Source organism: Marmota flaviventris, chromosome 2 (assembly GCF_047511675.1).
Source record: "Marmota flaviventris isolate mMarFla1 chromosome 2, mMarFla1.hap1, whole genome shotgun sequence".
NCBI classification, from domain to species: Eukaryota; Metazoa; Chordata; class Mammalia; order Rodentia; family Sciuridae; genus Marmota; species Marmota flaviventris.
In genome coordinates this window covers 35,095,634-35,117,447 of record NC_092499.1, presented here as the reverse complement: position 1 = coordinate 35,117,447, position 21,814 = coordinate 35,095,634, and the positions used below count along the sequence as shown (strand labels likewise).

The 21,814-nt window shown below is 39.2% G+C and overlaps 1 pseudogene; it reads right to left on the bottom strand.

The window, feature by feature from the left end:
* Nucleotides 1–12,120: 12,120 nt before the first annotated feature.
* Nucleotides 12,121–20,703, bottom strand: LOC114084244 (poly(rC)-binding protein 2 pseudogene; annotated as a pseudogene).
* Between the last annotated feature and the right edge of the window lie 1,111 nt (nt 20,704–21,814).

The window sequence follows — 21,814 nt, the reverse complement described above, 5'->3', positions numbered from 1 at the left end:
ACAAATATTGTCCTCCATTTAGCACAGATCGACACATGTTAGCCCAATCTTCTGGCATCATGTCCAAGTTGGTAATGGATTTGACCATGCTCACAGTAAAGTGTGCTTGTGGACCATAGGTTGTTATAGCCTCCTTTAATTGCTTCACTGTTTTGAAATCTAAAGCATGGTGAATTCGTTGCCCTCCTGCCTGCTCAAGTACAGGGCATGGTAATCTTTGAGGTCCTGCCTCAGGATTCCGTCCATCAATTATGGGGGTTGAGGGCCACTCAGCTGTAGATGGAGCTGTTGGTTGAATTATGCCCTCTGGTGATAGAACGGAGTTAGTAGCAGCCTCCTGTTGTAGCTCCCCCCCCGATGGTTGTTTGTCTTTCAAGCTTTCTTCCTTTAAATTTTCCTCTTTGACTAGCTCGAGAGACCTTCTCTTTTGTTTGACCTAACGTGTTTTCTACCATAGTCTGGACCTCTAACAATTTACTTAACAGTCTTTTGGTTTGTTTTTTTTTTTTTTTTCTAATTTCTAATCTACTATAAAGGTAATACAACCCAATAAGATAACATAAAACAAAACCGAAACAGAATGAAACAAAAACGGAACAAAAAATCATTGTATCAATTTTCTCTTTCTCACGGCCTAACAACTTCAAACCTTGAGCCAACCATTTTTCCCAGTTTGCCTGAGAAAGTTCTAGGGATAGACAGCTTGAAACAAAAACAAAATAAATCAAAACAAGAACACATTGTTTTTTGAAATGGTCACCCATTCTCTTGCCTTCCCTCAGGGGCGAGCAATTTTACTCACCTCCAAGCTTCAGGCATCCCCCGCATGGGCCACCAATTGCCGCAGTCTGGCTGGGCACAAATCACGAGCCACTGAAGCAGGAACAAACTTTATTTTTTGAAACTGCCGCCAATGCCCCATACGCTCCCGGCCAGATTGCCGACCGACCCACACCGCGTTCTCCTGGACCCCAACAGGAAGTCCCTCCTCCAGAATTCCCTCCTACCGCACTTAGCCAACCAATGGGAACTCTCCAGGAGTCCTGTAGCAGGCCGAGGTGGACAGCAGGAGTCCAATATCCATATGAATGCAGATCTTAACATAATCATATCATCTCAATGGCTTGCTCGAATCACCTTTCAACCAAAAATGCCATGCGTCACATTACTTGGCTGTGGCTCTTAGCACACATATACATAGTGTCTGAATATATAATAGTTTATATTGATGTTCATATATTATGTATATATAACTAATATAGATCAATATACCTAATATAGACTTATGATTTTGATTCCCAACTCAACTCCACATGATAGGTAATATATCACCATTTTACAAATGGGGCACCAACAAGTTAAAGAATATGTCAAAGGTTATTCTGCAATCAAGATGATAGGGTTTGAGGCTTCTTCAAGATGGCAGACCAGAGGGAGGCAGCATTCTGTGTTGCTCTGTGATCCAGATCTCAACTAATCAGAATACTGCATTTCTGAGAGTGTTAGAGGACCCCTATACAGCTGGTCTCTGCAGAAATCACCAGCATTGTGACCCTGTGCAGGGCTCCAGGCCTCAGTGTTCGAGCAGGACCCAAAGCCTGAAGTTCCAGTCCATGCAAGACTTGGCAAACACCTTAGCAGAATCATGTATCCACACATCTGCAGATTGCCAAGACTTCACTCTGCTCCCACACAGGTCACTCAGCTGCTACCTACCCACAGTACAACACCATTACCCAACTCCACCAACTTCATCAGACACCCCAGCACTGAAAGCAGACCACTGCCATCTTGGCTCAACTTTCTCTCTATATTAGGTGGGGGCAGTTCCTAGATCAGATCTCCAGGGACCAGTGGATTTTTGCAGAAATCACCAGAGCTGCAACTACCAGTGCAGAAATCAGAGCCTCTGGGCTCAAGTAAGTCTCCAGACACCGGACCCAAAGCCCACAGTTCTAGATCACACACGGCTCACAAGCGGCATAGCAGAAACAACTATCAGCACCTCTGCAGAACTCCAGACTGCACTCCACTCCCACACAGATCACTTGGCTGCTACCTATACACAGCACAAGGCCACTGCCCAGCTCCCCCATATCACCAGACACCCCAGCGCTTGAAGCAGACAGACACCATCTTGGAAAACCTCCCTTGCCATTTTGTGGTTGGCGTGGCTATCAGATTGGATTGCCATCTGAGCAGGTACCTGATTTCCAATTATTCCCCCCCACCCCAACAGCATTACCCAGGCACAGTGGCCACCCAATACAAGATCAGCTGTCAGTCATTCAGGAGTGCAATGGGAACAAGGCACCGCCCACCTGGTGTGAGCCTGGGGGTCAGAGGTCCCAGAGTTGGGACCTGATAAATAAGACTGGGGAGGGGACTAAAGTTTTAAGCACAAAGGAGAGATCAAGATTTGGGAAATCTCCAAGCAAGGGAGGGAGAAGATACTGGGGGCTCAAGTCAGATGAGTGGTCACAAAAGAAGACTCATGAGGAGCTATTTCCTTGCAGGGACTGGTGGGTAGCAATCCCCACTTCCAGATGCTCCACACCAGGTTCAGTCTTCACATCCTGGCTACCTACACCATCCTGGGGGCAGAGATACCTACTGGATGAGGAAAGAAAGAAACAGATCTCTAAGAGTATTTTTTTTCTTTACTTCTTTCTCTTCTACCCTTCTATCCTAAGGCCCTCACATCTCCAACATATGTAAAACCAAGAACTTTGCATGAACTAGGACTTTGAGGACTAAGTCACCTGAATAATATAATATAGAGGAATTGCATAAGGCCCCCTTTTTCCTTTTTTTTCTTTCTTTCCCATTTTTCTCTTTTTTTCTTCCTCCACCCTCCAAATTATACTATTTTAGTATCCTGTATTTTTCTAAAAACATATGTATGTTTGTTTTATGTACTCTACTGTCTTCCAACGTAATTATCTACCCCAAATTATCTCCTATCTATTCTCCTTTTACTAACCCTCTTCACTAGATTTCTCCTTTATATTTCCTAAGATATATTAACCCTATACCATCACATATTCTCCCCTCAATATTTTGTCTTATGCCTGGCCCCCAGTTCATTGTCCACCACCAGAAACTGTAAATCTTTTAATGAAACTACTGATTATATTTTAAATAATAATTGAATCCAACATTTCTGGACATTGAGACTAAACTGTAAATGTCTTAATAAGAACAATTTGTTTATAGGTTATGTATTGTTGACATTGGGATCTGTTAACATTGTCCTTCCCCACAAAGGAGAGATCCTGGAACCCTACAAGAGCACTACAAATGTTTAGGGTAAAAACAATAACACACCAGCTCCACAGAGCTGGAAAGGAAGACACATGAGCAACACAAAAAGACAAGAGAAGAAAGAACCACAAACAAAGCAAGACAACACATCATTAGAAGCATTGGCAGCTACAGCAGAAAAAATTGACAGAAAAAGATTTCAGGATATACATGGTTAAAATGTTTTGGGATCTCAAATAATACACAAGAGAACAAATACAGGCAGTGAAAATCACTTCAACAATGAAGTACATAAACAAATCCAAGAAGCAAAAGATCACCTCAACAGGGAGATAGAGGTTCCACAAAAACAAACAAACAAACAAACAACAACAACAAAAAAAAAAACCCAGAAATTCTTGAAATGAAAAAAAATAATGAACCAAATTAAAAACTCAAATGAAAGTATCACCCACAGAGTAGACCACTTAGAAGATAGGATATCAGATAATGAAGATCAAATAAATCATCTTGAAAAAAACATAGACCACACAGTGAAAATGATAAGAAACCATGAGCAGAATATCCAAGAAGTATGGGATAGTATAAAAAGACCAGATTTAAGAGTTATTGGCATAGAGGAAGGCATGGAGGTCCAAACTAAAGGAATGGACATTCTATTTAATGAAATAATATCAAAAAACTTTTCAAACATGAAGAATGAATTGGAAATCAAAATTCAAGAAGCCTACAGGTTGCCTAATGTAAAAAATAACAACAGATCCACACCAAGGCACATTATAATGAAAATGCCCAATATAGAGACAAAGGAGAGAATTTTTAAAAGCCACAAGAGAAAGGAATCAGATTACACATAAGGGAAAACCAATTAGGATAATGGCAGATTTTTCAACACAAACCCTGAAAGCTAGAATATCCTGGAACAACATATATCAAGCTCTGAAAAATAATGGGTGCCAACCAAAAATCTTGTATCCAACAAAATTGAGCTTTAGATTTGAAGATGGAATGAAAACTTTCCACAATAAACAAAAGTTAAAAGAATTTATAGCTACAAAACCAGCACTACAAAACATCCTTGGCAAAATATTCCATGAAGAGGAAATGAAAAACAACAATGAAAATCAACAGAGGGAGGTAGTACACTAAAGGAAAAACTCATCAAAGAGGAAAACCAAGACAAGTTAAATAACAAAAACAAACAAATATGGCTGGAAATACAAACCATGTCTCAATAGTAATCCTAAATGTTAATGGCTTAAACTCACCAATCAAAAGAAATAGGCTAACAGATTGGATTTAAAAAAAACATGCAACAATATGCTGCCTCCAGGAGACTCATCTGATAGGAAAAGACATACACATAATGAAGGTGAAAGGTAGGGAAAAATCATACCACTCACATGGACTATGGAATCAAGCAAGGGTTTCCATACTCATATTAAATAAAATAAACTTCAAGCCAAGGTTAATCAAAAGGGATAAAGATAGATATTACATACTGCTCAAGGAACCATACACCAACAAGTCATAACAATCATAAATATATATATATGCCCTAAACAATGGTGAGGCTATGTTCATCAAACAAACTCTTCTCAAGCTCAAGAGTCAAATTGAGCACAACACAATAATCTTGGGTGACTTTAACACATCTCTCTCACCACTGGATAGATCTTCCAAACAAAAGTTGAATAAAGAAACTATAGAACTCAATAACACAATCAGTAAGTTAGACTTAACTGACATATATAAAATATTTCAACCTGCATCAAGCGGATACATTTTCTTCTTAGCAGCACATGGATCCTTCTCAAAAATAGATCATATACTATGTGACAAAGCAACTCTTAACAAATACAAAAAAAATAGAGATGCTACCATGCATTTTATCAGATCATAATGGAATAAAATTGGAAATCAATGACACAATAAAAAATAAAAATTTCTCCATCACCAGAAGATTAAACAATATGGTACTGAATGAACAATGGGTCATAGAAGTCATCAAGGATGAGATTAAAAAATTCTTAGATGTAAATGAGAACATAGGCACAATTTATTGAAATCTCTGGAACACTATGAAATCAGTACTAAGAGGAAAATTCATTGCATGAAGTTCATTCCTTAAAAGAAGAAAAAGTCAACAAATAAATGACCTCACACTACATCTAAAAGCCCTAGAGAAAGAAGAACAAACCAGCAGCAAAAACAGTAGAAGGCAAGAAATAATTAAAATCAGAACTGAAATCAATGAAATCAAAACAAGGGAAACAATTGAAAAAATTGACAAAACAAAAAGTTGGTTCTTTGAAAAAATAAATAAAATTGACAGACCCTTAGCCATGCTAACAAAGAGAAGGAGAGAACTCAAATTACCAGCATATGTGATGAAAAAGGTAATATCATGACAGACACTACTGAAATACAGAGGATAATTAGAAATTATTTTGAAAACTTATACTTCAATAAAATAGAAGACATTGAAGGCATTGACAAATTTCTTAAGTCATAAGATTTGCCCAGATTGAGTCAAGAAAATATACACAATTTAAACAGACCAATATCAAGTGAGGAAATAGAAGAAGCCATCAAAAGCTTACCAACCAAGAAAAGCCCAGGACCTGATGGATACACAGCCAAGTTCTATAAGACCTTTAAAGAAGAACTAATACTAATACTCTTCAATTTGTTTCAGGAAATAGAAAAAGAGGCAGTAATTCCAAACTCATTCTATGAGACCAATATCACTCTCATCCGAAAACCTGGCAAAGACAGATCAAAGAAAGAAAACTTCAGACAAATATATCTAATGAATATAGATGCAAAAATTCTCAATAAAATCCTGGCAAATCGAATACAAATCATAACAAAATGATAGTGCACCATGATCAATTGTGATTCACCCCAGAAATGCAAGGTTGGTTCAACATATGGAAATCAATAAATGTAATTCATCACATCAATAGACTTAAAGATAAAAATCATATGATCATCTCGATAGATGCAGAAAAAGCATTTGACAAAATACAGCACCCCTTTGTGTTCAAAACACTAGAAAACTAGGGATAACAGGAACATATGTCAACATTGTAAAGGCTATCTACGCTAAGCCCCAGGCAAACATCATTCTAAATGGAGAAAAATTGAAGACATTACCTCTAAAAACCGGAACAAGACAGGGATGCCCTCTATCACCACTTCTATTCAACATTATTCTTGAAACACTAGCCAGAGCAATTAGACAGATTAAAGAAATTAAAGGGATAAGTATAGAAAAAGAAGAACTTAAACTAGCATTTTTTGCTGAAGATATGATTCTATTCCTGGAAGACCCAAAAAACTCCACCAGAAAACTTCTAGAACTACTAAATTAATTCAGCAAAGTAGCAGGATATAAAATCAACACCCATAAATCAAAGGCATTTCTGTATATCAGTGACAAAGTCTCTGAGAAGGAAATGAGAAAAACTACCCCATTCACAATAACCTCAAAAAAAATGATACTTGGGAATCAACTTAATGAAAGAGGTGAAAGATCTATACAATGAAAACTATAGAATCCTAAAGAGAGAAATCAAAGAAGACCTAAGAAGATGGAAGGATCTACCTTGCTCTTGGATAGGCAGAATTAGTATTATCAAAATGACCATACTTCCAAAAGCACTATACAGATTTAATGTAATCCTGATCAAAATTCCAATGGCATTCCTCATAGAAATAAAAAAAAAAAATCAATCATGAAATTCGTCTAAAAAATAAGAGATCCAGAATAGCTAAAGCAATCCTTAGCAGGAAGAGCGATGCAGGTGGCATCACTATACCAGACAGCATGGTATTGGCACCAAAACATACTGGAAGACCAATGGTACAGAATAGAGGACACAGAGACCGACCCACAAAATTACAATTATCGCATATTATACAAAGGTGCCAAAAACATTCACTGGATAAAAGATAGCATCTTCAACAAGTGGAGTTGAGAAAACTGGAGATCCATATGCAACAAAATGAAATTAAACCCCTATCTTTCACCATGCACAAAACTTAACTCAAAATGGATCAAAGAACTTAGAATTAAACCAAAGACGCTGCGTCTAATAGAAGAAAAAGTAGGCCCTAATCTTTATCATGTGGGATTAGGCCTCAACTTCCTTAATAAGACTCCTATAGTGCAAGAACTAAAACCAAGAATCAATAAATGGAATGGAATCAAACTAAAAAGTTTTTTCTCAGCAAAAGAAACAATCTGTGAGATAAAAGAGAGCCTACATCCTGGGAGCAAACCTTTACCCCTCATACATCAGATAAAGCACTAATCTCTAGGGTATATAAAGAACTCAAAAAACTAAGCACTGATAAAACAAATAACCCAATCAACAAATGGGCCAAAGATCTGAACAGACACTTCTCAGAAGAGGATATACAATCAATCAACAAATATATGAAAAAAATGTTCATCATCTCTAGAAATCAGAGAAATGCAAATCAAAACTACTCTAAAATTTCATCTCACTCCAGTCAGAATGCCAGCTATTATGAAGGCAAACAACAATAAGTGTTGGTGAGGATGTGGGGAAAAAGGCATACTCATACATTGCTGGTGGGACTGCAAATTGGTGCAGCCAATATGGAAAGCTGTACAGAGATTCCTTGGAAGTCTGGAAATTGAACCACCTTTTGACCCAGCTATCCCTCTCCTCGGACTATACCCAAAGGACTTAAAAACAGCATACTACAGGGACACAGCCACATCAATGTTTATAGCAGCACAATTCACAATAGCTTAACTGGGGAGCCAACCTAGATGCTCTTTACTGGATGAATGGATAAAAAAAATGTGGTACATATATACAATGGAATTTTACTCAGCAATAAGAGAATAAAATCATGGCATTTGCAGGTAAATGGATGGTGTTGGAGAAGATAATGCTAAGTGAAGTTAGCCAATCCCAAAAAAACAAATGCCAAATGTTTTCTCTGATATAAAGAAGCTGACTCATAGTCGGGTAGGGAGGAGGAACATGGGAGAAGTAGATGAATTCTAGATATGGAAGAGGGGAGGGAGGGAAAGGGAGGAGGCAGGGTATTAGCAAGGATGGTGGAATGTGATGAACATCATTATCCAATGTACATTAATGAAGACACAAATTAGGTGTCAACGTACTTTAAATACAGAGATGTGAAAAATTGTTGTATATATGTGTAATAAGAATCGTAATGCAAAAAAAAAAAAAAAACAACAAAGTGTATGTATAAAGACATGAATTGGTGTGAACATACTTTATATACAAAGATATGAAAAATTTTGCTCTCTATATGTAATAAAATTGTAACATATTCTGCTTTTGTGTATTTAAATATAAAATCAATTTTAAAAAAAAGAAGGAAAGGAAAAAAATGATGATAGGGTTTGAATCCAGCTAACATATTTTTTAGTGATAATAAGGATAACTTCAAATATATTTGAAAGTATAATATGGAGAAATTAACCCCTATGTATCCATCACACATTTTCATCAATTATTAATTTATGACCAAACTTCTTTCACTTTATTACCCAACTACTTTTCCCTGAACCATTTTATAAGTCCCAGGTGTAAAATTGTTTTCATTGATAGTTTTACTGCAAATATCTAAATTTGAAATTCTTGAAATGTTCACAATGCCCCTTCATACAATTGAATGTTCAATGTATGTTCAATTTTCAATTATTTTACAGTTTGATTGATTCAGCATACACCTAAGGGACACACAGTATGACTGATTAATTTTCAGACTCTTTAAACTCTAGGTCTCCTCATTCCATTTCATTCTCTGAAGCTTAATGTCAAAAAATTCAGGGTTTTTTTTGTCCTGCAGAATATGTTTCACACTATGAATTTTTCTTGTGATATACTTATGATAGGTTTAATATATCTCTCTGTCCTTTGTACTTACTGTGAATTGAACTCATAATTCTATCTAGACAGCAATATCTTTTCAAATATAGTATACAAGAAACAAAGAATATTTATTTTTTTCTCCTGGAAGCCCATTGGGTTGAGTAGTATTTCACATTCATCTAATTTTGCTTCTCTATTGGGAAATGCTGAGGTAGGCTGAAGGTCATAGTTTAATAATGGTGTGAGACTTTACAGGTAACAAAGGACATATTTGGCATTGTGTTATTTACTCCCACAGATTTTTCTCTCTGATGGGCAATTTTCCTCTTTCTCAAATAAAAGGAAATTTCAGTTAAGGAGTCAGGTGGAAGAGCTTTCAAAGATGCCATTCAGGATGAGGGGACCCCTGAGGTGTTGAACCTGTGACTGTCTCTGGAACAAGGTGGGGACAAGGGCAAACACAAAAAGGATAAAGGTGGAGAGCAGGCTGCACTAGGAACAGGTGAAAAGCAAATGCAACAGGTACAAAAGTAGAGAGGGATCAGAGGTGAAGTTCAGAGCTTATTTGCATACATTTTATATGTGCCTAATATTTACTTTCATATTTTCTTTAAAAAAATAAATAAAGCTTATGAGAGCAGATCTCACCCAGAAGTCATAGTAGCAAAGTGGTTCAGGACCTTGGACAGTTCACTGAGAATGTAATAGCACTCCAAGCATTTTGGTTATTGATTGTTGCTACTTTCCTTTGACTTTAATATCGACTTCTATCCCAGGAATACTGCCACAACCCTACAGTGGAGATAGATGTGCAAAACCACAGCCTCTGAGATGTGGGCATGAGGGTGACTAATTTCAGGGAACACCTGTAGAGGAGGCAACAGGGCTAGAGCCTTATAGTCATTATCATTCACCGGGCTTGTCCACCTACAATAAGCTTGCAGCCTGACTCAGATGGAAATCAGGGGCAAAGTGAAAAACCTTCAATATTGGATAACCTATTGGCTCCACTCTATTTAAGAGAATGTGGAGTTTACCATGTCAGTTTCTTTCATCCTTTGACACTAAGGTCCAGTGTAAATAAACACAGCATCAGTCTAACCCCCCCACCTTTTTCAAACATCTAGATATTCATACTCATGTCCAGTCTCCTGTAAACACCTGTGAGCATTTGCCTTTGCAACCCAGCTCTAGATAGGGCTCTGATGCTGAAGGAGCCCCAAACACTTACAAAGTTCTTAGTTCCTTCAGGAACAGGGAATTGTCTTCACTTTATAAGAAACACTTGGCACTTCCATGATTTAAAATGCCCGTCTCTTCATCTGTCTTAGGACTTCTCAAGAGGCTGCGTGCGTCATCTGGAGCTCCAGCTAGCTGGCAAATGTCAGTTACCTTATGTTTGTCAAATGGGCATTTTCTACACAGAGGAAAGAAAGTGTGTCTCATGAATTGTGAAAGAGAACACAACATCATATTTAAATAGAGGCTGATTTATTCATGAGTGAATAACTGTTCACTTCCTCCCTCCTTTCTTCTCCTTTCCTTTGTTTCCTCTCCTGGTCCCTCAATTTCATCATTTCTTCTCCTTCTCTCTCTTCTTTTCTCATTCCCTTCCCCTCCTCATTCTACTTCCTTCCATCTCTTTCTCCTCTTCTTCTTCCTCTCCCTCTCCATCATACCTACCTAGAAGAGCAACACCTGTGTGTTGGTAGCAGGTGACTTCCCAGGTCACTCTCCTCTCTCTCAGCTACCTCTGGCTTCTGGTTATTCCTGTTACACTATCCTGCAATGTGTGGAGCACGATGGAAGTTTATGTGGCACCAGCTGTCTTCTTCCAAATATAGAGAGGTAGCGAAAAACTGTTAGGAACTAAAAAACAAAAAAAAAAACAAAAACAAAAAAAACACCACCAACAACAACAACAAACAACAGTGAAATAAGTGTTTTGTGAGGCCAGCAGAATTTTGTAAATAACTTTTCAATACCACTGCATACTTTAAACCTCTACACTTGCAACTAAGAAAACAGAGGTTCAAAAAAGTTAATTGTCTTAAGGTCACATAGGTTGTTTATGTAATGATCTCTAAAACTTCAGTTCAGTGTTCTTTTTGCCTGCTATTCTGTACCAGATACCACTACAGCCCACTGAATATGAAATCCATAAAGCAGAAATCATATCTTGTTAGCTAATGATTTTCTTTTTTCTTTCTTTTTTTTAGAGAGACTTAAGTTTTCATTTAAAATATGCAAGCTTGAACAAGGACAAATATTCCCATGAAGGTGAATCCCAGATACAGGTCAACTGCTTCCATGTATATGCATGTGTGCACCATCCAACCATGGAACTGCACACCTATTCTACAGTTAAGTCCTAGCAAAGTCTAATCCTCAATCTGGGCATAAGGTTTCACAAGGGGCAACTAAATACAGGGTTGTAGGAAGAAAGGATCAAGGGTGAATAAAAAACATGGGAGTGGTGAACAGGAGAAAATATCTTAATTGCAATAAAGGCTTCTATTCAAAACCCAATCAGGGTCCTGTAAGGAATAAAAGGTACAAAAATAACAGGAAGACAACAGGAATAAAACCCACATGAATCACTGTGGCATCCAGTTTCTATTCACAAAGAAAAAGCTCCAGTCCATCTTTTAATTTTTTTTGAAAAATTCCTGACATTACAGAACTAAACTGAAATGTATTAATAGTCCACTCTTATATTTCCATGACAAACAGAAAAATTCATGGGCCAAAAAAAAAAAAAAAAATAGGGAGAAGCTTATAAAACTAAATATGGATCTCAGCATTAACAGCTGAACAGAGAAAGGAATTAAAACGCTTTAATTAAAAAATCACGAGTGGATGATAAAGTGTGTAGAAACTGAAAATTTACAAACTATTTAAAACCTGGAATCCCTGACTGTTCAGAAACTACACAGATGGATCATGGGTGGTGGTGAACAGCAGAAAGGGATTATGGATGAATCTGCATTGTTCTAGCTGCTCCCCATGCCACGCTGCTCCCCATGCCACCCGTCTCCGAGGAAAGCCTGACATCGATTAGATACTGAGCCAGGCTAATGCTGGCAGCAGATCCAGTGATGGTAACCTGCCTATCGGTAGATCCTTCCACTGGGTTCGCAATTTTGATCTGCGCCCCAGACATCTGATGGATCTCATTGATTTTGGCGCCTTGACGCCCGATTATGCAGCCAATCAAATCGTTTGGAATGGTGAGTTCATGAGAAGTAGTCTGAGCAGATGCATCCAAACCTGCACTGAATCCGGTGTTGCCATGCGTCATAGGAAAATGAGACTGTTGCATTGCCAACTGGTGCAGCTTGGTCAAATCTGGCTGTGGAATGGCATACTGTCCTTGAATGGTATAGGCCTCTAGAGGTGGTCCCTCCAGGTCAGGGTTGAGGCACATGGACGGGGTGGTGTGGGGAAAGCTCGCACTGTTGCTGCCTGTGCTGTACCTGTCCTGACCACCTGCAAAAATGACTGGAGAACTTGACGGCTTGGGCCGGTACAGGATAGTCACGCTGTTGGGGGTGGGGGTGGGGGTGGGGTGGAGGGGGGACTCCAACTTGACCACGCAGATCTGTTTGACACACTCAATGATGGATTGCGGAATGCCAGCAATAGTGATGGCCCGCTCAGTTGAATTGGGGAGCATATCCCCTGCCACCTGGACTTGAGCCCCTGTACTCTCTCGTATTTCCTTAATCTTGCAACCACCTTTTCCAATGAGAGAGCCACACTGACTAGCAGGGACCACCAGCCTCAGAGTGACCTGGGGTCTACTGGCAGCTGTGCTATTGGTCATAGAGCTGCTGATGTCCTCTTCCAGTTTGTCAATGATCATAGCAAAGGCTTTGAGGATGGCATTAGTGGGTCCAGCCAAAGTGATAATTCTCTCAGGACAATTCCCTTCTGAGATATTAATAGTGCACCACTCTCCTCGCGCATCTTCTTAACCGATTCTCCTTTCTTTCCGATGATACTGCCAACTTCCTTTCCATGCATAAGTAGCGGAATGGTGAGAGTGACATTTAACCCACCTTCAATCACACCGTGTCCATGTCGAGCAGTGTTATGGGGAGCTGGACTTTGAGTGGTCAAGTCTTTGGTCACTGGTGGGGGTGAAAGCCGAAAACTTCAGGTGCGAGACGACTGAGGGGAAAAGGGGAGCTGGCGGGAAGGGGAAGGGCGGGAGGCGGGGTGGGGGGGGTGGGGGGTGGGAGGCCGGGGCGGAACAATAGGGGCGGGCGGGAAGGCAAGGGGGGGCCGTGGGCGGGCGGAGGAGGAAGGGGGGGTGGAGGAGGAGGAGGAGGAAGGGGGAAAGAGACCGTGGGGCGGGGAGGGGGGCGCGGGGCGGGGGGCGGGCAGGCGGGAGAGGGCACAGGCTGCTGCCTCTGCTGGTCTGGGGAGCTAATGATTTTCTAACACCTACCATACAAACTCAGCATCTTTCAAATTAATTGTACCTTAATTAATAACCTACACTTAAGTTTCTAGACTGGTATATACAGTGTGATATATGAAGTCATAGGGAAAAACAGACATATGTAAATAAAATGTTAACTCAGATTTGTCTGTGTTATGGATCTGCTTATAGATAAAAAATAATTTTGTAACAATAAGTTAACATTTTAAATTTAGACAAATTTATATTATGAAATTAATGATAAATTTGCATATTTTTAAATAAAGTGAATATTAATTAAAGTCTTTACATGTTAAAACAGAACATGCAACCTTGACCCCAGAGGGCCTATTATTAGTGATCTCCCATTTGTTTTTGGGTGAACAAGAAATCGTGTTTTTAGTATGATATCTCCATTATAAAGGATGGCAATTAAATTCAGAGGTTTTTGAAACATGTATGGAGAAAAAGAAAAAAAAATCCTTGTCCTTAAGCACTGATTATACACCTGGGAACATTTTTATGTTTAGTCTGGAAGTTGACACTAGCAAAGACACTCTGGTGTTGGCTGCTATGACAGCTGTCATCTGGCCTTGATCTCTTCTCATCTTCAAACTGGAATTAACTTGAAGAGAAAGGATGAAGGCAAGAGAATCCATGGGTCAGGACTAATTTTCAACTAATCATCTCTCTTTGTAGGCAGCAATAGATACAGATGTTTTTTTTTAAAAATCATAATCATATCACAAAAGAGAGAACCCAGACAGTGGTAACTTTGGGAACATTTCAAACACACTCTCCTTGTAAAAAAGGATGCTAGTATGATTATGGGAAAAGTTCTAAATTAAATAATTTAATCTACCTGATTGATTAGCAATTTATCTGATTATTTTTGAAAAAAACTGAGAAAAATTTTCTCAAAAAAATAAAGGGCATTTGTTTTATAAGTTGATTAAAGCATTTACATACTAATGAATGCATAAATGCATTTATGATTCTAATAATTCAACAACTCATCAATAAAATCATCCATTTGGTATGAAGGCAATTTGAAATCTTTGTTTCAATAACACCAATACAAGATTAATAAGTCGTCTTAAATTTTATTTAAAAAATAATTTTTGTATATGCTATAAAAATATGTGCTACGCATTCTATCTCCATCTATTGCATAGAACAGGAGCTATACATCCTTTTAACAAATGACCATCTGGACATTCTATATGAACTGCACTCAGTTTTACTTGCCAAACCCCCACCTGTGCTGACACAGACCTGCTCCTCCCTGTCTGTGGTGGGGTCTCCCCCCAGAGGCCCTAGCTCTTCTTGAGGTTTTTGTGGGACTCCCACAGGCAGCCCTCTCACTGTGGCTTCTCTCAGGGCACAGAAATATACTGCTGCATCCATGAGCTGTGAGGCTGTGATGGTGAGCTGGATGGAACTGGATGCCTTCTGGAAGTTGAGGGAATAGCGACCCTCTGTTGCATTTTGCTTATTGTAAGAGTCCTGACGAATAAGGAAAGTCAGTTTCCCACTGGGTAGTTGTTTGTACCAGAATAAATAATAAGAAGGATCGCTGGTTTCATACACACAGTCCAAGGTCACAGCCTCCTTCTCCACCACAGAAATTGCAGTCTGAGCTTGAATTACCTTCTGGGCCATGCTGGTTCCTGCAGGAGAGAAGAAGAAATAGATTAATCCTTTATCTGGAACTATGAGAGTCAAAAAGATGAAGTGACTGAGGACCCAGTGCTCTGACCCATTGCCTTTTATTCATCCCTCATAACCTCATCAGAAAACAAAGATCTTCTCTTCAGGACCTTTAGGGCTGAGAAGAGCCTGAGCCCTGTGCTTGTGCATATCCTTACCAAGACAGATGGAGGCGATGGCTGCTCCCAGCAGGCTGGTGGCCAGCATAATGGTAGCTCTTCCCTGAGAAAAATGCTCTATGTTTTGTCCCAAATCCAGATCTTAATTCTGCACCTGGTGCTCAAGAGGTACAAGCAAAGTTACTGGGCTATGCACTGCATCTGCTCCAACAGGAAATGCAGTTAGCAGATATGGGGCAGGTTTGCCTGGGTCCTGTCACATGCTTCCTGTATAGTGGGAGATGCCTGACAGCTCTGAGCAGCTGCTTTATCTTATTATAATTTATTGGGTTGGATCATTTTCAGTATATTCTTTGATAAAAAAAATGGAGGACGTAAAATTATTATGAACTCTAGTCATGGGCTAACATGGTCATATATCTTTTGGTTTACATACACATTTTTTGCCCCTACAGATGATACCAAGGTGAAAAGTAAAAACTTTGTCTTTGTTCCTACCTTGCCAGTCATGTAATTTGGCAAAAATCACATGAGAAATACTTTATTGTTAACGAATAATTTCACATCATGTTTCCTGAGTCCCAAACTGACCATGACCTCTACATGTATAGCCTCCCTCTCTCAACGTTATGCAACAGAGATACATTTGTTATAACTGAAGAAACTGCACAGACACATCATTGTCATCCAGGATGCGTAGTTTACATCAGGTTTCAATCTCAGAACCATTCATTCTTTTGGTTGAGACAAACACATAATGACATGTCTACCATAACTGTATCACACAGAGTTGTTTTGTAGCCCTAATGTACTGCTATTAGTAGTGATAACTACACAATTCTGTGAATATACTAAAATGATACATTTATGGCATGTGAATTATATCTCAATAAAACTGTTATTTAAAATTGATAGAGTGAAAATAAATGAATGATAGCTAAAGTGACTCAATTATTGTGGTGGAAAGCATGACATGGGGCAGGGGAAGCTGTGGATATCAGGACAAACTGAGGCTATTATAATGTTCATTCTTCCCCCCCCCCCCAGTTCTGGGGATTGAACTTGCATAATAGGCAAGTGCTCTACCACTGAGCTACATCCACAGCCCATAATAACTAATTCTTACAGAGGAAATTAATCTCTATGTGATCCAGAGACAGATTTACTATGAAACAAATCAAGCTTTTATTTCATGGCTTCCTGCTATTCCAGTCACAGAAACTAGTATTTCTAAGCTTATTTTCTTTTTCTTAAAGAACGCTCTGAAAGAGAGCAGCATCAGGCCATGCAAAGCCTGACTTACACCTGCCAAGCCCAGAGAATGCAAGGTGGAAAAATGACATGTGGAGCTCCCAGACAGTTAAGGTCCTTCTCCTGGTGCCCCAAGTGTTGCATCAGAAGCCCAAGTTCATCTGTTTGTATCCATTTGGTGTGGAGAAACATGAGGCTATTTTATTGAAAGGTCATGAGCATCCTCCTCTGTTGTAAGCAGACACCTGAGTTTTTTGTTGGTTACTGCAGGAGTATCATGATACAATGATAAAAATAACAGGTCAGGTTTCACTGCTAGAGTCATGTGCAGAATCCTGAACATCTCAGAGCACAAACCTCAAGGTCATTCTTTAGCACTGAAAAGTTACCAGGTTGAGTGAAAGGTCAGAGTGAGGTGTGTTGGCACAGTGTGAGCAAGATGCCCTGGAACAGCCTGTACTGACAGGGCTGTTCTGAACCTCAGTGTCCCAGACAGGAGGATGGTCTCTCTTAGCTGTCCTCTTAAAAAATTCTTAGGGATTTGCATTTCTAGAACAATTCCATGGGGAAAAGAAGTCAAGGATAGGGCAAATAAACATCCATTGACTGAAGATGGAGTTTCTGCTGTTAAAATCAACAAGACACACTATCCTGATTCCAACTGTAAAAACAGATCACACATTAGTTCATGAACCATTTTTTCTGGGCACATTTATAAACAGTTAAAGTGACTCATTTCAGCACAGACCAACTAACTGAACTGTCCTGTAGCAGAGCTAGTGGAACTTGTCAGGCGTGTTCTCCATCTGTGGGAAAGGAGAGACATCTGCGCTGAAAACAGGCTCCTCTGGAAAACAGTCCAGTTCCCTTTGACATTGTCCCTCCCCTATTCTGCTCTGGAGAGTAATCCAAGAACTCCAGATGCCCTGGCTCTGAAGCAACAGAGCTGGAAGGTCCTGGCACAAAACTTCAGCCAGGGACACTAGACAGAGGAATCACCCCTCACTGATTGGCCACACCCAGGATCTCCTCGCTCTCTGGATTTGTGCTGCACCTGCACAGCCCCTCAAAAACCTCAGAGCCCAGTGTCATGCCAGGCTCACCTCTGCCTGAGAGGTTTCTTTATGGGGAAGGAGCTGTTGCCCCTAGTCAGCTTGCCTGGAAAACACTTCTGGTCTTCTGATGATCTTCTCAGGAGGAGCCCAGGCCCTTGATTTAGATATTTGGACATACCAAAAAAGGAAAGGTGGACAGCTGTGTCTATAAGTGCAGTTCAGGGTCAGAACTGCCCTTCAGGGTGCAGGAAGCATAACAGGACCTCTGCCTGGGTCACAGAGTCTCCATGGCACCTTCTAAAAATAGCAAAGGCTTTGTTACAATGGTAATGTAATAGGGATATTCTCCAATTCCAAAGGGGTTGAAGGTCATCCTAAAACCAAGGCATTGACATCTTAGCCATTTTAAGTAAATGCTGTTCCCTGAATATCAACAAGATGGCCAATCCTGAGTGGAAAGCAGATAGCATGGCTGCCTGAGAGTCAGCAGAAAGTTTTTTTCAGGGATTCACTAAATTTGAGACTGTTCTTATTCTAGTTGCTTGATTCCTTGTGGAATCTTCTACAACATCTAGTTCAGATATTAGGCAAAACAAACTGCCCTACAAGATTAGGCCACAGCTGAAGCAAAGATAAATGTGCAGAAGGGGAATTTGACAATTACCCACCAGAAGGGACAGCATATGCTGTGTTTCCCTCTGTCCCTGCAGCCTGCTCTCCATCTTTGAAGATGTATGTGCCCTAGAGTGGAACTCAAGTTCCAAAGATGGGAAAGTAGTATTGAGGGTGAAGAGTGGGGCTCCAGGAAGGACACAGTAACACTCTCTGTACACTTTACACTAGTGCCTGGGGCCCACATAGTGTCTATTTCCTCTTTCACCCTATTTAAATGCAGGACAATATGGCTCCCTTAAGTCTTCCCAGCCCCATCATCACATGTCTGTTTACACCTAGTAAAGATGTTTTAAAGCATATAGGTTCACTGGGAGTATAACAAAGGATGTTCTGAGATCTCTCCTTGATGCATTTCCACGCATCTCCCGGAATCAGGGAGTAAACCTCTCTGCTTAGATTCCCTCCCTTCTCTGTCCTGCCCTTTACCTGAGGAACTCCTACTCATTCATTAAGGACATGAGTGCACTCACTTTTTCTTCAGGCTGAGTCAGGGCCCACCTCTTCTCCCTCCATAGTTTGTGTACATATCGGCTTGATCACATCAAGTTAGAATCCCTGTTTCTCAAGCTACACTTGGTGTTCCTGAGATCATGAACACAATCCTGTTAGTATCATTAGTCCATCTCCCCAAACATATAAGAACTTCACTCAAAAAAGGTGTTAAAAATATCTGAAGAATGAGGGACTAAATAAGTGAACGGATATGTCCTTTTATGAGATATAGTCTATGTGAGAGGATGTGTCTCGGGCCCTGGTGTGGATAGCTTCTCCCAGGGTAGGTTCTGGATAATAGATGCACCTATGTTTCTCACAACTGTATGAAATACCAGTGTTCCTGTAAGGGCCACTATCATCCTGATATTTTTTTAAAAAATATTATGACCTTCAAACACATACAAAAATAAAATTAGGTATTAAATTTCAGTCTCACAAGAGTTGCAAAATTATCAAATTAAATAAAAATGCAAATAAATATAAAATAATTAAAATTCTAATTAAAACATCAGTGTAAGGGATGACTCATTAATGAAACTAAAGATTTGGTATACATTTATTTGAATAAAGGTAGGAATGGATAGTTCAACAATGGACAAATTAGGAGCTTGATATATTTTTGTCTGTATTATGATTAGTAATTACTAGGGGAGGGATTTTTTTAAATTCAAAAGTACTGTATTAAGTCCTCCATGTACAATTTTATTATTTCATGAATCATTAAAAATTCATCTCTTAAAGTATATATTATGCATTTATTGCTACTTTTATATCTATTGAATGGCATGTTTATGCACACTAACAGTGAATGTGAAAAATAAATCATCTTTGAATGGGAAGATATCAGTGACCATGTTAATGCAAATTCTTTTGAACTTGGCCACTGTATAGGCCATAATCAAAATAATAATCAAAATATCCTGAAAACTTTTATCCATCTAACCAACTATGATGCCTTGGTTTATAAAGTGCAAAAATTGATCACTCCTACAAAGAGTTAAGAGAGCAAATACAGGCAACCATTGATGACACCAATAAATAGATAAGGGAGAAAATACAGGTAGAGGTAGACATAATCTGCACAGATTCTACAAGATTATAGGGATAAGTCCCATTTACTCTTAATTTGGTGAAAATGTCACAAAAAGATCATAATCAAAGGTATGTTCAATTATAAGTTAGTCATCCACATGATTAGAGATATGCTTTTATTAAAAAATTGACTAAAAAGCTAAGTGCAGTAGTGCACACTTATAATCCCAGCAACTCTGAAAGCTGTGGCAGAAGAATCACAAGTTGAAGGCCAGTCTCAGCAACTTAGCAAGACCCTGACTCAAAATAAAAAAATAAAAAGGGCTGTAGATGGAACCACCACTGTGTAAAGCACCACTGGATTCAATTATCTTCTCAGTACTAAAATAATAATAATAATAATAATAATAATAATAATAGTAATGGGATTATATCAAGTGAAAAAGCTTCGCAAAGCAAAGGAAAAAATCAATAGAGTGAAGAGACAATCTACAGAATGCAATAAAATATTTGCCAAAATTTAATCTGACAGAGGATAAATATCCAGACTATGTAGATCTGCCTCACCAACCTGCATGGGAGCCCCGGTCCAGAGTAGGCCTGGATCCATCCCACCACCTGCAGACCACCCCTTCCAGCTCAGACCCATCTGATGACCTGTGGGGGAGCCCATGCCCAGTATAGGCCTGGGTCTTCCCCACCACCACCACCACCACCACCACCACCAAGGATCCCAGGTCTAAACCACTTTTATCTTGAGACACTGCAGTGATCCCCATAGCCTTCACCATGTAGTAGTCTCTACCTTTGGACAACAGACAGGGCCTAGAAGCAGCTACATCTTGGAATAGGCATTCCAAATCCAGTGCAAGGCCTATCCTTTCAGCCTCATCTCTGAAAGACATTGCATCCACCTTGAGACACCTCCACTGCTATCTTGAGTTACCACTTGCTATTGCCACCACCACCTATAGTTGAGTAGCATCCATCCTGGGACACTGCAAGAGTCTGGAAGCCTAAAACCAAGGTGAGGTAGACATAATCTGTATAGATTCTACAAGATTATAGGGTAGAAAATTTAATTCCTCAGATCCACACTTCAAGAAATAAGTCACATAGACAATATGAAAAAAAAAGTAAGGAAAGAAAGTGCCCCAAACAAACCAGTAAACTACAATGACGGAAACCATGGACAGCACAGTTGATGAAATGTCAGAAAAGGAGTACTGAATGCTCATAATTAAAATGATCTGTGAATTAAAGAATGACCTAAATAGCAACTACAGGGCAAAAATTGATCACTCCTACAAAGAGTTAAGAGAGCAAATACAGGCAACCATTGATGACACCAATAAATAGATAAGGGAGCAAATACAGGCATCTATTGATCACACCATAAAAGAGATAAGGGAACAAATTCAGGTAACAAAAGATTACTTCAAGAAAGTGAAACAGATTTTGAACAACAACAACAAAATCAGAAATCCTTGAAATGAAGGACATAATAAACCAAATTAAAAAAACAAAACAAACAAACAAAAAAACCTCAATAGAAAGCATCACCAACAGACAAAACACTTGGAAGATGGGACATCAGATAATGAAGACAAAGTGTACAAGCTGTAAAATAAAGTTGACCACACAATGAAGATGGTAAGAAACCATGAACAGAACATTCAAAAATTATGGACAGCATTAAAATACCAAATCTAAGAGTTATTGAGATAGATGAAAGCACAGAGTTTCAAACCAAGGGAATGAAAATATCTTAAATAAAATAATATCAGGAAATTTCCCAAACATGAAGAATGAATTGGAAAATCAAATACAAGAGGCTTATATGACAGAGGGTAAATATCCAGACTTGTAGATCTGCCTTGCCAACCTGCATGTACCAAATGT